The sequence below is a fragment of the Bacillus rossius genome, chromosome 10 (assembly GCF_032445375.1).
Source record: "Bacillus rossius redtenbacheri isolate Brsri chromosome 10, Brsri_v3, whole genome shotgun sequence".
Lineage (NCBI taxonomy): Eukaryota > Metazoa > Arthropoda > Insecta > Phasmatodea > Bacillidae > Bacillus > Bacillus rossius.
This window is the reverse complement of record NC_086337.1, coordinates 37,391,984-37,407,594: the sequence shown is the minus strand read 5'-3', so window position 1 is coordinate 37,407,594 and position 15,611 is coordinate 37,391,984.

Here is a 15,611-nt window from a genome sequence, read left to right as displayed (position 1 = left end):
ACATGGACCACGACAGCCAAATATTTATGATAAATTTTAATTCATAGGGATCAAACTAAGGATTGTCCGAACATAACACATGATTCCAATGTTAGCTAAATGTATCCTTTACAATTTGTACCATCCACAATTTTAAGCTGGGCCGTGAGATATTCTGTATATACTTTTACCAACAAAAAAGTGCGCCGAATGATTGAAGTAGCCTGCGCGAAATGTGTTCCAAAAAAAAATTTTTTTTTCTTCATTCTCAACCGAGAAAGAAATGTTTTACAATACGTTTACCAATTTGAAAGTTCTACTCAACAATAAACAAGATAATATTTTTTTTTGTTTTAAGAATAACTACTTAAAAAAAAACACTTTTTGAACATGGACCACTGCAGCGAGATTTTTATTATAAATTTTAATTCATAGGGATCAAACTAAGGATTGTCCGAACATAACACATGATTCCAATGTTAGCTAAAGGTATCCTTTACAATTTGTACCATCCACAATTTTAAGCTGGGCCGTGAGATCTTCTGTATATACTTTTACCAACAAAAAAGTGCGCCGAATGACTGAAGTAGCCTGCGCGAAATGTGTTCGAAAAAAATATTTTTTTTCTTCATTTTCAACCGAGAAAGAAATGTTTTACAATACGTTTACCAATTTGAAAGTTCTACTCAACAATAAACAAGATAATATTTTAGTTTTAAGAATAACTACTTAAAAAAAAAAAAAACACTTTTTGAACATGGACCACTGCAGCGAGATTTTTATTATAAATTTTAATTCATAGGGATCAAACTAAGGATTGTCCGAACATAACACATAATTCCAATGTTAGCTAAAGGTATCCTTTACAATTTTTACCATCCACAATTTTAAGCTGGGCCGTGAGATCTTCTGTATATACTTTTACCAACAAAAAAGTGCGCCGAATGTAGAAGTAGCCTGCGCGAAATGTGCTCGAATTAAATATTTTTTTCCTTCATTTTCAATCTAAAAAAAAAATTTCAAATAAGCATATGAAAGTGAAGGTTCTACTCAGCAATAAACCAGAAAATATTTATGTTTGAAAAATAAGTTCTTAAATAAACACTAGCTAAACATGGACCACGACAGCCAAATATTTATGATAAATGTTAATTCATAGGGATCAAACTAAGGATTGTCCGAACATAACACATGATTCCAATGTTAGCTAAAGGTATTCTTTACAATTTATACCATCCACAAATATTAGCTAGGCCGTGAGATCTTTTGTATATACTTTTACCAACAAAAAAGTGCGCCAAATGACTGAAGTAGCCTGCGCGAAATGGGCTTGAATAAAATAATTTTTTTCTTCATTCTCAATCGAGAAAGAAATGTTTTACAATAAGTATACAATATTGAAGGTTCTACTCAGCAATTAACCAGAAACTATTTAAGTTTGAAAAATAAGTACTTAAAAAAACGCTAACTAAACATGGACCACTGCAGCCAGATTTGTATTATACATTTTAATTCACAGGGATCAAACTAAGGATTGGCCACACATAACTTCTTATTCCAGCATTAGCCCAATGTTTTCTTTACAATTTGTACCATCCACATTTTTAATCTGGGCCGTGAGATATTCTGAATAAATAACTACAGCTGTTCTTTAGTATATTTCGTCACATTATAAGCAACGACATTTGTAAGACACAAAGTGTAATATTGAAAATCATTATAGTGTTGGACTTATATGTAACTATTTTTAGGAAACAACCGAAGTCATTAATGCAAGTTAATGATTCTAAATAAATAATTGCTTTCATAATAAGTCTCTTTTTAAGCGAGTGGTTTTGAGAGTAAACTATTGTGCACAACCACTGAAAATAAACTGTAAAATAAACAGTGAATTTAACCTATTATTGTGCTATTAAATATTTTTTTTTATAAAGTTACGTCTTCTTTCAGACCTGTAAGATGTGAACTACGGTCACATCATTACCATGGACAGTTACTTGCCGTCGGAGTGATTCACTCAGTTTCTAGTGTGAGGCTAAGTTACATTGCACGAGCGTCGGTGGGTCTGGCTACGTGAGGCTTGTCATGTGACACCTAACGGCCGTGTTATAGCGACTGATAAGACTGAGCGAGTATTGGAGATTGGAACCAGGTCTGCCAACTATCCACCTGCCTAGTGAGTCCCTACTCGCCTGAGGACCAAGGCGAGTACCACAACTTAAAGCGTCGTTTGCTGATCAGCAGTGGGTACCCTACACCCGGAGTCCAGGGAGAGGTTTGGAATTGGTACCGGGTCACCAGCGAGTAGCAGAGCCGCGAGCGAGTCGCAGTCCAGGCCGCTGGTTGTGGCTGATCCTGGGGTTGCGCCCAGGACCCAGATGAGGAGAGAGGACCAGGCACAAGCTCAGGCATTCCTGGACGAGATGAACAATCGCCTGGAGATGCGGCCATATCGCTGAGCCGCGAACCGAGAGGCAGTAGTACTGAGACGTGCAAAATACCCATTGCCCGCCCGAGTACCTATATTGGCGTCGACTGACTGGTCTCTTCGTGAACTAGCGAACTTAAAAAGGACTGAGGCTGCCTGTATTATTAGGACTGTTAGTGTTCAGAGGGCAGCCTGTCGTAATAATATATTAGTTATAAATGTAATTTTCATGTGGTTTATGTATTTTAATACTAGCTACACATTAGGTTTAATTAATAGCTCATCAAGGATGATTGCTCTTTAAGACCTGTTGTGTTTATCTTATGGCCAAGTTATGAGAGAGATTTGTCGTGGACTGGGAGCAGTGTATGGTTTTTGCCTACTCGTGCCTGAACTGAGTTTATTTTGTTACCAGAGTAGTGGCCAACGAGTCACCAGCAAACACGAGAGAAAGGGAATGCAGGCCATGTTGGAAATTATGTTTAAATTGTTTGTATTGTCATGGTTGAAATAATAACTAGCTCGAGTCCATTCTGTTGTGAGTGGCCGAAGCGCTGGCACTTGCTGCACTGCGTGTGGCACCGGACGCCTGTAGTCGTCCACTCTTATGAGCCGCCTGCGAGCTCGCGTAGGGTGCGGATGCGCTCAGGATCGCAGGCCTGAGGCGCCCTCGCTCTTCTGCCTGGTCCCGCGGTTTGCCAGAAACCACAATTTATAGACAGACAGTCGTAGGGCTGTGAATTCCTCCTGGAGGAAGTCGGTCGGGGTTTGTGCAGCACGAATCCCTCTGAAGGGGGCCCGAGTGTTGGGCGCCTTGACCGCGCGGTGATACTCGGCGATGGAGCCGTGACGGCCGCGGTTTTGGCACGTGTGCTTCTTTGAGCGCATGAAATCCCCGTGGGTACTGGTGCCCCTCGTCACTAGGGAGGGAGGGGGGCTGTCGGTCGTAGAGACCTCCCGACCGTGGTAACCGGCTGCTTGCTCGTGCTCAGCCCTGAAGGGGCCTGGCAGTCCGTCATTGTAGTCGCGTCACTCATTGTTCGTGCGACGGTCGCCTATTCACTCAGGGCCACCACTGACCTTCCCCCGGGGCTAGTTAACTGCTAGTTAGACTAGGCTACAGGAAAGCTATATCCCTAGAAACAAAAGTTTGTGAAAACTTTGCCCAAAGATGAATTTTTGCACAGTGGTAGAGTCAACTATGCTAAATATATACCGAATGTTTACCGCTGTAGTCATTTAGAGTATCACCGAAAACGTGCAGTTACGTCCTAGATGACAGCGACTCACAACAGTCCATTAAAATGTTTCTTATTTACGCAGTTTTTAACATAGCCTCTCCATAAATGCATCAAAATAATCTAGAAGCACTATTTCACACATTTATACTAAAACATGTGCCAAATATTAGTATAAAAGGTATGATAGAAATCGATAAAGTAATAAAAAAAGTGTTTTTTTCTTTATCTCAGTCAATGACATAAAAATATGAATCACATTAAAATAAAGGGTCCGATGTAATAATTACCTTGAAAAATGTTCGTGCATATTTCGTAAGCTAAAATGTGACATATATCTGAAGAGGCTTGAGTAATTGATTAAATCGCTAGAACGATCCGAGTGTAGCAGTGTTGAGTACCTACGTATTGCGACAGTGCTACAGCTGCAAAGGCTGGGGTGACTTTCGCTCCCATGAAATCGAGGTTTTGTAACCTATGAAATATTCACCCCAAACTGAGATTTGGTACCGTTGTAATATCATCTTTTTCTAGTTACATGTTAAATTAACCTCCGCAAACCTTGTGCTTTACACCAAAAACGTAAAGTGAAACTTTGAATAATAGCTTCTTGAGTGCTCCACAATATTGCATTCCGTAAACGTTATTACTGTAGTGAACCAAACAAAATTTATCTAAATATATTATTCAACGTGATATAATTGAAAAATGTTTCATATTATGAAATATAATTATCAAATGAATGAAAATACAGATAACATAAACCTGAATGGACCGACTTAAAAGACGTTAGAAAAGATTGTTGCATGATTCTTAAGCATTAAAATGGTATATTGCTCTGACTCAATTGATCTGACCAGTGAAAGGTTCCGAGCAACGTAGTGTGTATTGTACTGCGGGAACCTAAAGTTGCTCGGGTTGGGGCAAATTTCGGTCTTAGGAAACTAAGGTTTTTAATGTAAGAAAAAATATATATATATAAAAGCTGTCTTTTTCAACAGTGGTAGAATCAACATTTTTTTGTAACATATCAAAAGTTTTCTGCTGCAAACCTTGTGCATCACACAGAAAACGTGCAGTTATGTCGTGCTTAGATGTTGCGAAGGCCCTGCGTCGCATTAAAAGTGATGCGGTTTGTAATGACAAAATATCCATTAAAATGCTGGATATAATGTCACCATTTGTTGTATCTGTTATGGAGCACATTTTTAATGCAACACTTACTACAGGTCAATATCCGACTATATGTAAGTACTCGTTTATAAAACCAATTCCAAAAATTAAATCTCCAGAAGAATCCAAAGACTTCCACCCTATAAGCATCCTACCTGCTGTTTCCAAAGCTCTTGAACACCTGGTGCATCAGCAAACTGCACATACCTATGAAAAGGAAATCTTTTAGATACTTTCCAGTCAGGTTTCAGACCTGGTCACAGTACCACTACTGCCCTAATTAATGCTATGGATAATATACGTCGTGTTATTGATAAGCGGGTACTAACGATTTTAACGCTGCTTGACCTCAGTAAAGCTTTTGATTCGGCAGACCATGCCCTATTACTAAGTAAAATTTCAGTTCTCTACAACTTCTCTCATAGAGTTTGGCTTGGTTCGAATCCCATCTTAACGTTCGTTGCCGATGTGTCGTCCTTGATAGTGAATTGTCCTGCTGGCTCCTTGTAAAAGCGGGAGTTCCTCAGGGTTCGATTCTTGGTCCACTTTTATTTGCAATTTTTATTAATGACTTACCTAAATGCCTCATTACTTGCCAATATCACATGTACACAGATGATGTTTAGATGTTCAGATTTATCTTCATACCAAAGCAACTGATATTAATCAGTCGATTAGTTTTGTATATTATGATATTGCTTCTATTTTTGAGATGGGTAAGTGCCAATAAACTCATGTTGAATATTGACAAAACACAGGCCATAATAATCGACTCTGCTCTCATGATATCCAAAGTAACTTCTTTAAACGTAATAACTTGACGCTTGGAGGAATACATATTCAGTTCTCTAAGGTTGTGAGAAACCTGGGAGTTATGATAAATTCAACTTTAACCTGGAAGGATCAGGTAATGCAAATTAGCAAGAAAATCGAGATCTCCGTGCATTGCTTATGATGCTTATAAATTTTTTCTCCCCCCCCCCCCTCCCAGCATTAAAACCATCCTTATTCAATTCTTAATTATGTCGCACTTTGATTACTGCGATGTTTTGTTTCCTGATTTGACTGATAAATTAGCAAAACGACTTCAGAATCTCCAGAACTCCTGTGTAAGATTAATTTTTGACGTGAAAACGTCTAATAAATCGATGAACGCCGGTTGCACGCACGAAAAAGTGTCCCGTAACGCACATTGTCCCACTACTATGTGTCCCGTTACGCTCATTGTACGCTTGCGCCGCATCTCTCTTCCACTCGATTGAAACAACCATCGATTTGACTTTTCAATCATGTTTTCGTCGTTTGAATTATTATTATTATGTAATTTAACGATCGTCCACCGATTTTCAGCACAATTGGTACGGTTATTTAAAAGTAATATTGAATTTTCAAATACGTTTTTGTACGAATAATGGTGTTTTACAGTTACACATAATAATTCAAATCACACCCGGGATCTTTTGCACAAGGTTTAAAAAATATTGTAACACATTATAAATAAGTTTGGTGTATTTGGGATGCGTATTTGTTATAAAATCGTATTATAAAAAAGAAATTAAATTATTCCCCTACGGTGCTGTCATCTACGGTGACGGACGCGAACAGAACGAATCGCGCTATCTATCCTCTTTTGTACGAACAATGGTGTTTTACAGTTAAACATAATAATTCAAACTAAACCCGGGATATTTTGCACAATGTTTTAAAAAATATTGTGATACATTATAAATACGTTTGGTATATTTGGGATGCGTATTTGCTATAAAATCGTATTATAAAAACGAAATAATATTATTCCCCTACGGTGCTGTCATCTACGGTGACGGACGCGAACCGAACTAATCGTGCTATCTGCCCGCTTCCGCGGTAACCAGGCACTCGTTAATACATATTTTCCTTTGTTTATCGCGAGGAGCGTTATTATTAATGAATTATAAATAAAATTTCATGCCCGGGGCCACAATTGCATATCATTTTGAGCAATGGAAGACATAAAAACGTAAAATATTCTCGACGAATTTTAATTTCGGCCCCAGCGCTCCACGAGTGTCTGGGTTGGAGATTAAAGCCGAAATTCTTTCTTAAATTTACTAATACTTATTTTATTAACTGCTAGGGCATTTTTATTAAATTCTACCTTTAATTTCACGACGAACAAACTTCGTCGTTAAATGTGTAATTGCGAAAAAAAGTAAAACATTCTAGACGATCTTGAAGTTAAATAGCAAACATGTATAAAAGTTATAGTTAAAATAATCTATTCGGTAAAGTAATAAACATATTTGAATTAATGAGTGCAAATAAAAGTAAATTTATCAATTAAATTGTAGATTTCATTTCACTCCTTCTTTGTATCCATACCAAAAAGTGATAATTCAATAAAAATTATTCAATTTTATTCATAAAAGTATGCAATAATTTCATCAATGTTTTTTTATGACGTTGTCACGTTAAACTATCGTCCGTAAACCGACTTTACTAACAACCAATTTTTTTAACCTAAAATCACGAGACCATATAACTCAGTACTATAAGAAGTTGAAATAGTTTAGACTCACACAGGGGCGTGATATGCACATGCTGATTCTTGCTTAAAATACACTGCGGCTGGGATACCCTCAATATCTGTCGGCCAATTTAAATTATCTCCACAGCTACCATAACCGTGAGACACGATCCCGTACATTCAACCAAATGTTTATCAGGATCTTAAATTTTTGTCGTTCAATTCTCTAAAGTTTGTTTTCGATCTGTATCAAGCCTTCATTATAAACATCAAAATCTTGACCTTGTTGTTGGGCTATGTGTCTGATATCTTGACACAAATCGTCTTTAAAAGTGTCCCATAAGTTGAGAGGTTCCGAGGGGAAACAAAATAAAAATATCACCACAAACAATTCTCTCAGCTTTAACGGACATTGAGAAATCGAAGCTTCTCTCAAAGTTATTTCCCATTGGTTATCATTTTCCAGCAAACATCTATCTTGGCAAGCGGCTTTGTAAGTTTCTTTTACAATTCCATCAACTGTTTTTAAGTCCTTAAACGATGTTGGGCTGAGATAAAAACATTCTGACTGGGAAGGATGAATGCTGTACACTCTTCCCAATGCCGCATCTTTTTTTTATGCCGGGGTGTCCAACTACGTCTTGGCCACGTTTCCTTCTAGAAAATTTATTGTTAGCCCATGTATAGTAATGAGGGACTTCGTGATAGAGTAGTGTTTTAGCAAATCCGTCATTACTGCACAGGTCAAAAAACGCAGAGAGTGTCGTTTTTGGTGGATTTTACACTATATTTTGCATGTTTTCAATGCGGCAGTCCTTTTTTTTTTTGCCACTCTACAGTAAGCATATAACATTTGACCGGCCCAAAAATCGCGTCTTTTGTGATTATTTTTATGAGGTTTTTTTTTTTTTTCATTTTTAAGTGAAACACTTGAGCGATGATGTCATGCCGTTCGAAAGATCGCTGACCGGAAAAAAGTTCCAATTGCGCACATATATGTCATAGCATCTTGCGTCTTTTCGTGGAGATACCTCGGAGACCCAGTAAATGATGACGGTAAGATGACATGCTGACCTATATTGGCGGCATTTACGCTTGCGTCTTGGTTCAAAGCATCCCTCAAATGAATATGGTCATCTGCTCTAAGCTTTTGTTGGTTTCGGCAAATAAAATTTAACCTTTCTGAAATCATCTTCGCCATCATATCCACACAATACTGATTAAACAAATCTTTGTAATAATGCAGTGTGCTAAAACAGTTGGTCCTAATCATTAAACGATAGGCATAATATTGAATACATGACACCGTCTTATTTTGTAAGGCATTCTGCTGAGGAATAGTCACATAATATATGTCGTCTCCTGATTCAAATATTAGTGGATATTGTAACGGATCGTAAGCGCGGTCCAATTCCGACACTCGTTTCAGTTGTCCGTCTCTACCATGCAGTACAATATCCCTGGGTCCTTTATCTTCGTCGACCAATAGAACGGCCACTTCATTTATGGAAGGAGCGTTATATCTGCCCTGGTATTCTGCCAGAGGTGTGCGATCAGAGTGAATGATTAATTTTAAACTTTCAGGGTTGTTAAATTCGATACTATGTTTATAACTTCGTATGTACATGTTGTGGCTATTTAATACGGTCTGCAGTTCGTTAATCAAATCTATTTTTAGCATAGGGGCCATGTTTTATCGCAATGATAGTTGGTCAGCTTCTGAAATAAAATATATTTGCAGAAATTGAGGGCTTTGTCCTGCTGGTGGTAAGAGGCTACCTATAAGATGATAGACTTGCCCTTCTACCTTAAAGGTGGGCATAAAATTTCCCTCTCTAATTTCTTTCGCCCCAAACGAAGTCATCTGAAAAAGGCTATTGTATCTACGTGCATTATTTAAAAAAATGCGCGGAATACGTGTGATTATTAGTCAAAAGGCTTTTTATTGGTTCTGGTGGCTCTTTAATATTAGAAAGAATAACTTTCCCAGACGCGCAGCATATACCGCTCGCTTAATCATTCCATTTTTTAGCAAAACATTTAGGACAAACCTTATTCATTGCTCCGATTTGGATGCTGTTCTGAGAGCATAATCAATATGTGGATCGTAACTGAATGCTGATATATTAGTATGAGCTAAAATTATATTACGCATTCTAGTTGTTAACGATTGTTGTCTTTCTCACTGTGCAATAAGTCGCTGCGAGTGTTCGGCACTCGATTGTCGTTCGTATAGTTGGAACGATCTGGCATTTTGTGCTGTAAGACGAAGCGAACCTTCGGTGCTAGATTCCCTCGCGCGTGCTTGTGACATTCTGTCACTATTTTGAGCAAGGCGTTGCGAACTTTCGGCGCTAGATTCCCTTGTACGTGCTTGTGACATTCTGTCACTATTTTGAACAAGGCGTAGCGAACGTTTGGCGCTAGATTCTGTGGCCCGCGATTGCGAAGCATACGCTCTCTGATTTGCGAGACGATCTGAATTTTCAGAAGATGATTCTCCAATACGTCTTATTTTTGCTAATCTCGTTTGGGAGCAACTTTTAGATAGTTAAGACTTTTTTTCCTAGGCATTACGTTGAATTTTTTTAATCAGATAAAATAAGAATATAACTTTTGATAAATACTTACTATTGAAAAAGTGAGAGAATACTATATAAAATAAACAATAAAGCGTGAATAAACTATTTATAATTAGTTCTGAGAAAAACTTTTTAACTTGGAAAAAAATTTGCAATTAAAATAGTCAAAAAGTGTTGAATGTCGGTTACGTCCGCTGCGTAGCGAGCCGACCGCGCGGCTACCTATTTCATAGATGTGCCCGCCCCTCTCCCGCACCCCTGCGGTGCCTGGCTAGCCGCGCCTTTTCTGTATCTGTGACTTTTTAAATTCGTAATATATTTTGAATGGAATACACGATTTGAATAATTCAAAAAGTAATCTACAGGTATTGAAACAATTTTGAATACAAAATAATTTATTTGGATAAGGAATAATAAATAGGTATCAATAACATGCACAGTGCGACAGCGTTTATTTTTTCTATTTCTATGATTTATTAATTTCGCAACATCTATTGATTGGAATAGCCGATTTTAACAATTAAAAAAGTAATTTACAGGAATTGAAACAGTCTTGAAAACAATATGATTTATTTGGATAAGGAATTTAACAGAAGTATGAATAACATGGTCTAATTTTGGTCGGCATTTATATCAACTTTTAAAATGTAATAAGTGGTTATTGTGTCATAACTATAATAGTTGGACATATAGTATCGCAAAGTTTTTTTGTGGTTATTGATATGTTCTTTAATATTGTATAGGACATACTTTTGTTCTATCATCAATAGTTTCCGCAGCGCATGCGATATAAGATGTTTTATGGCATTTTTTTTACACATTGGATTACGTTACTAAAGTTTTAGTAAAGATTCCTTCCTTATCTTTTCTAGCAATAAATATAGCCTATGTTACTCAGGGTGATTGTAGCTTTCTAATAGTGAAAAAATTTTAGAAATCGGCACAGTAGTTTTTGAGTTTATTCATTACAAACCTACACACACAAAAAAATACAAATCTTTCCTGTTTATAATATTAGTGTAGATATGTAATGATGATGTAGAGAAATGTAAATGTTTAGGCGTATTCCCTTAACTTTGCCATCAACAAAGTCGATAAATAAAATAAATAAATAGCAGCTCCTTGCAGTGCTCCACAAACATGAATCCTACAAACTTGTTTTTGTTGTATCATTTAAGTTAACAAATAAAAAAATTTCACAACACATTTTCTACATGTGATAGTATAGAAGTAAAATATATATATATATATATATACTATGAAAAATAAGCAAGATGAAACAACACAAATTTCGAAATAATGTTTTTACCGAATTTCTGGAATAAAATAAAAATTATATAAACTACAGAAACTTAAAAGACCATAGGTAAAAGTCTTTTAAATTTAGTTTCTGCATATTGATTAATCTTTTTAATTGTATATATTTAGGAGTCTACAGTAATCGATTTGATAGCTAGAGCATTCGGAGTGTCGCAATGTGTACTGCTCTGGGATCCATGGCAAGTCGTTTGGGTAGGAGCATTTTAATCACAGGTAACAAAGATATAAATAATCAGGTCAAATTCGCTAGTAAAAAGCTTTAATTAACTAATGTAAGTACATAGATGCAAAAGTTTAGTTTATTTTATAATATTACCTCAGAATAAAAATATTTACTTATAAGAAATACAAACCTTAATTGGCGCTCTGAAAACTATTGTATTTGTTTCTAATAGAACAAGTAGCCTGGATAAAATATAAATAGAATACTTTTTAAAGTGATATACATAGTTTTATTTCTGTCACTTGCGTCGTAGCTTGGCGTTGTTTAGACATTTCAATTTCTGTTATCTTTGTTTCCATGTTCCATGTATCACAATTGTGTGCATATTGAGTGTATTATTCATGGACAAAACACATTAAAATTACATTTTAAATCATACATGAAGTGTACTTTAAAGCGGAACCTTAAACATTTGCACAATGTATGTTTTTAAGTGAATATCTTACATGATATTCCAAGAATTTAAATTTTATACAATTGTGCATTTAATGACAATCAATCAAACATGCAACCTTTTATTTTCAGTGCTTAATTGTGTCGATGATTCTATAAAATTTACGGAGTGTTAAACAGCGCATTGAAAATAAACATTTGAGTTAGCTCAACAAATTATAACATCCAAAAAAATTCAAATATAAGAACCTTATATTTATATGTTGTGTGTTTATTAAGCAACTGATCTGAGCCACTTCACCGCCTTGCGTTCGAATATGTGCCGGAAATAGGCTATTCGTCACATGCCCTAATTGTCATCGACAATATAGAAAAATAATGCCAACACTGTAATGCATTTAAATACAAAGGTGAATCGGCCAGTCGTTGCTGCGCATCACCATTCGCCACCAGAACCATCGATAACTTTATTGGCTGGAGCCACATCTCAATGAAAATTGTTTTCGCGTAAAATTCGTTAATTCAATTCTTGCTTCCAAATGACATCATTTAGAGCAACATAAATCGTTCAGAATGAGGATGGTCGTAATTTTGAATCGACATTTAAGATTAAGGACTAAGTGTATCAAAAAATTGGTTATTTGTTCTCAATGCCTGATGGCCATCCAAAGGTTTCGCAAATCTACTTCAGGGCGATGAGGAGGAACAAATAAACACACGCTGTCAATACAACCACATCGAGCAGATGGACGAGCGAGAAATAGTGGCGAATTTGGAAATGTTGCGTGTTCAAGGGTTGGCAACCATCAGGTTTGTTCGTTCCTCAGAGATATACTAAAAATATTGTTCATCAAATCGCATTAAGATACAAAAAACTTTATTCCTGTTAATATTATGACTTTAACACAAATTTAAATTTTTTTGGTCATTAACAAAAAAAATAAATGCCATAAAATTTATTTGAGTTTTTCTATCTTGCTATTATTTAAGACAGATTTAAGTTTGTTCTCAACTAGGGGCGTAGCCAGGGGGGTGGGGTTAAGGGGTTATAACCCCCCCCCCCCTTAGCCCCAATTATTTTTTTCTTAACTGAAAGCAGGTTAGCTAAAAGCCTGGGTGTCTTACTGCTATCACCGGCCACTGCACTGGAGGGGAAGAGTAAGCGAGCCCTACCGATTCTCCTTCCCTTCCCATACCCCTGGCACAGGCAGAAGCTATAAGGTTGTGACGCCGTGACGGGTCCCAAGTGTTCAAATATCTTACACCTACTGTATTTAACCAGCGTGGTAATTATAAGCAGGTGTTGACTGGGCTTCTAAAAGTGTAAGGATCGCTGTGTGTGTATAGAATTGAGACGACGACATGGTGTCATGTAACTCTTCAAGCTAAAGCTAATTGTTTCCAGGAATAGATCAGTTCTGCCGAAACCCAATCCTTTTGACGTGACGTCTAATAAATCGATGAACGCCGGCTGCACGCACGAAAGTGTCCCGTTACACTGTGTCCCGTTACGCTCATTGTACGCTTGCGCCGCATCTATCTCTCTTCCACTCGATTGGAACAACCATCGATTTGACTTTTTCGAGGCACATTTAACTTGAAACACTCTCATTCGTTTCTTACTTTTCCTATCATCGTCCTATCATTAACAGAATAACACAGATTGGAAGAAGTTAAATAGCAAATATGTATAAAAATAGTTAAAATAATCTCTTCGTTAAAGTAATAAACATATTTGAATTAATGAGTGCAAATAAAAGTACATTTATCAATTAAATTGTAGATTTAATTTCACTCCTTCTTTGTATCCATACAAAATAGTGATAATTCAATAAAAATGATTCAATTTTATTCATAAAAGTATGCAATCATTTCATCAATGTTTTGTTATGACGTTGTCACGTTAATTTATCGTCCGTAAACCGACATTACAGACAACCAATTTTTTTATTCACTTTTTTTTTGTACTGTTGAGCTTCGAGCATGATTTATGATTTTAAGTAGACGTAAACAAGACACTGGGATTGATAAAAAATATCTTTAATTAATTTCTTACTTCATCACTAAAAAAATTTTTTATAAAAAAATTAATAATATTTTTACTATTTCAATATTTTATGTTAAGTACCGAAAACTGCTAAAATAGCACTATTTTACACCTTAAAATCCACATTTTTTCCGGGGGTGGGTGGACCCCCGGACTCCCTCGTTTTAATAGGGGGGGGGGGGACCATGCTTCTCAACCCCCCCCCCCCCCCAAACACAAATCCTGGCTACGCCACTGTACTCAACACATTTATGTTTATAGTATACACGTAATTGATAGGTCAAGTTGCAATATCTGTACGCGTGGTGGTGTCAGGTATTACATTTGTGTTTACATTTTTTTCCACTAAAATACTACAAAACGATTTGTTTGTGTGTGTGTGCGCGTGTTTGTGTGTGTATATATATATATATACACACACACACTACTATTGCTTTGAGGCGCAGGTTGGTTACGGGAACAGAAGGATGGTTCAGGAAGAAGAGTTGGACAGAGTAGAAAAGCTCTTCTAAGCAAAGGTGAGGAGCTTGGACTCTTTGGTCCGCATTTATTTTGGATGGCACTGATTTTTAGGGGGCGGTTTGCGCCGTTTCCCGCCATGCTGCCAGCCAGCACACATACTTAAACTAGAAATATCAGTAAGAATTGTAAATGTGTAGGAGATTATTCTTGGGCGCTTCGCCAGTTAGGGTCTCGGGGCCCCAAAAAGGGAAAAAAATCAGACTATAATTAGAGCCCCGCTGGGCCAAAGCACGACAGTATTTTTAGATGGCTGCGTCGGTGTTGGGCATTGTATGAGTCACTTAAAACTACGATTATACTTAATTAAACTTAATAGTATGAACTGCCAGCATACAACTGCAAGGACTGTGTTTTTGCGCTCCGCGTGCACGCGCGCGACTAGGCGGCTGGTGGGCAAGGAACGATTTCGGTCGCTTGTGTTTTTGTCACTCTACCATTCGGGTAATAAAACATGCGGGGAAGGTCGCAACAGTGTTGTTGGAAGGTTTGTCAGCAGGGGGCGGGGAAAGGACAAGCAAACCCGCTACTTCCGGGCAGCTGTCAAGGCAACTGACGGGCGGGTTAGATTTATTGCTCTAGGAGCAAAGAGGCTCTTGCCATAAAATCACTGTAAATTAAGAACGGCCAGTTAACAATTTTGAGCACCATAAACTTACTTCCCAAATCTTTCTCCCATTTACAAAAGAACAGCTTTTCTGCTGCTTTTGTCCTTGTAGCAGCCTGACGTGACGCCATGTCAAAAGCAGGCCAGTTTGTAAAGAAATGTTTAAACGAAAAGGTTTATTTTTACCAATAGGCCATATCTGAAAAATTGCCGATCATTACGATAACCGATAACGGGCCATCATTAGTTAGTATTTGGTGGAAATTCTATCAGAGAGGTCCTTACCAAAGTAAAGTCTTTGATGGCGATGTATTTTATTTTGTTTGTCGACTTTGTTGGTGGCGAATTTTCGGCGATGCGTCTTTTCTTACACATTAAACAACACTTAACCACATAGATGGCTACCAATAATAGCTCGTATCCATTAGGGTTCGAATCTTGTCAAACTGTTATTTTCTTTATTAATTAATGATTTATATTAATTCCAATACTACAATCAAGCTGATGTACATGTATATTTTAATACTTAATCAATTCATATTGATTACTCAATTAGTAATGTTAAAGTCTTGCTTCCATTTCTAAACGAACAAATG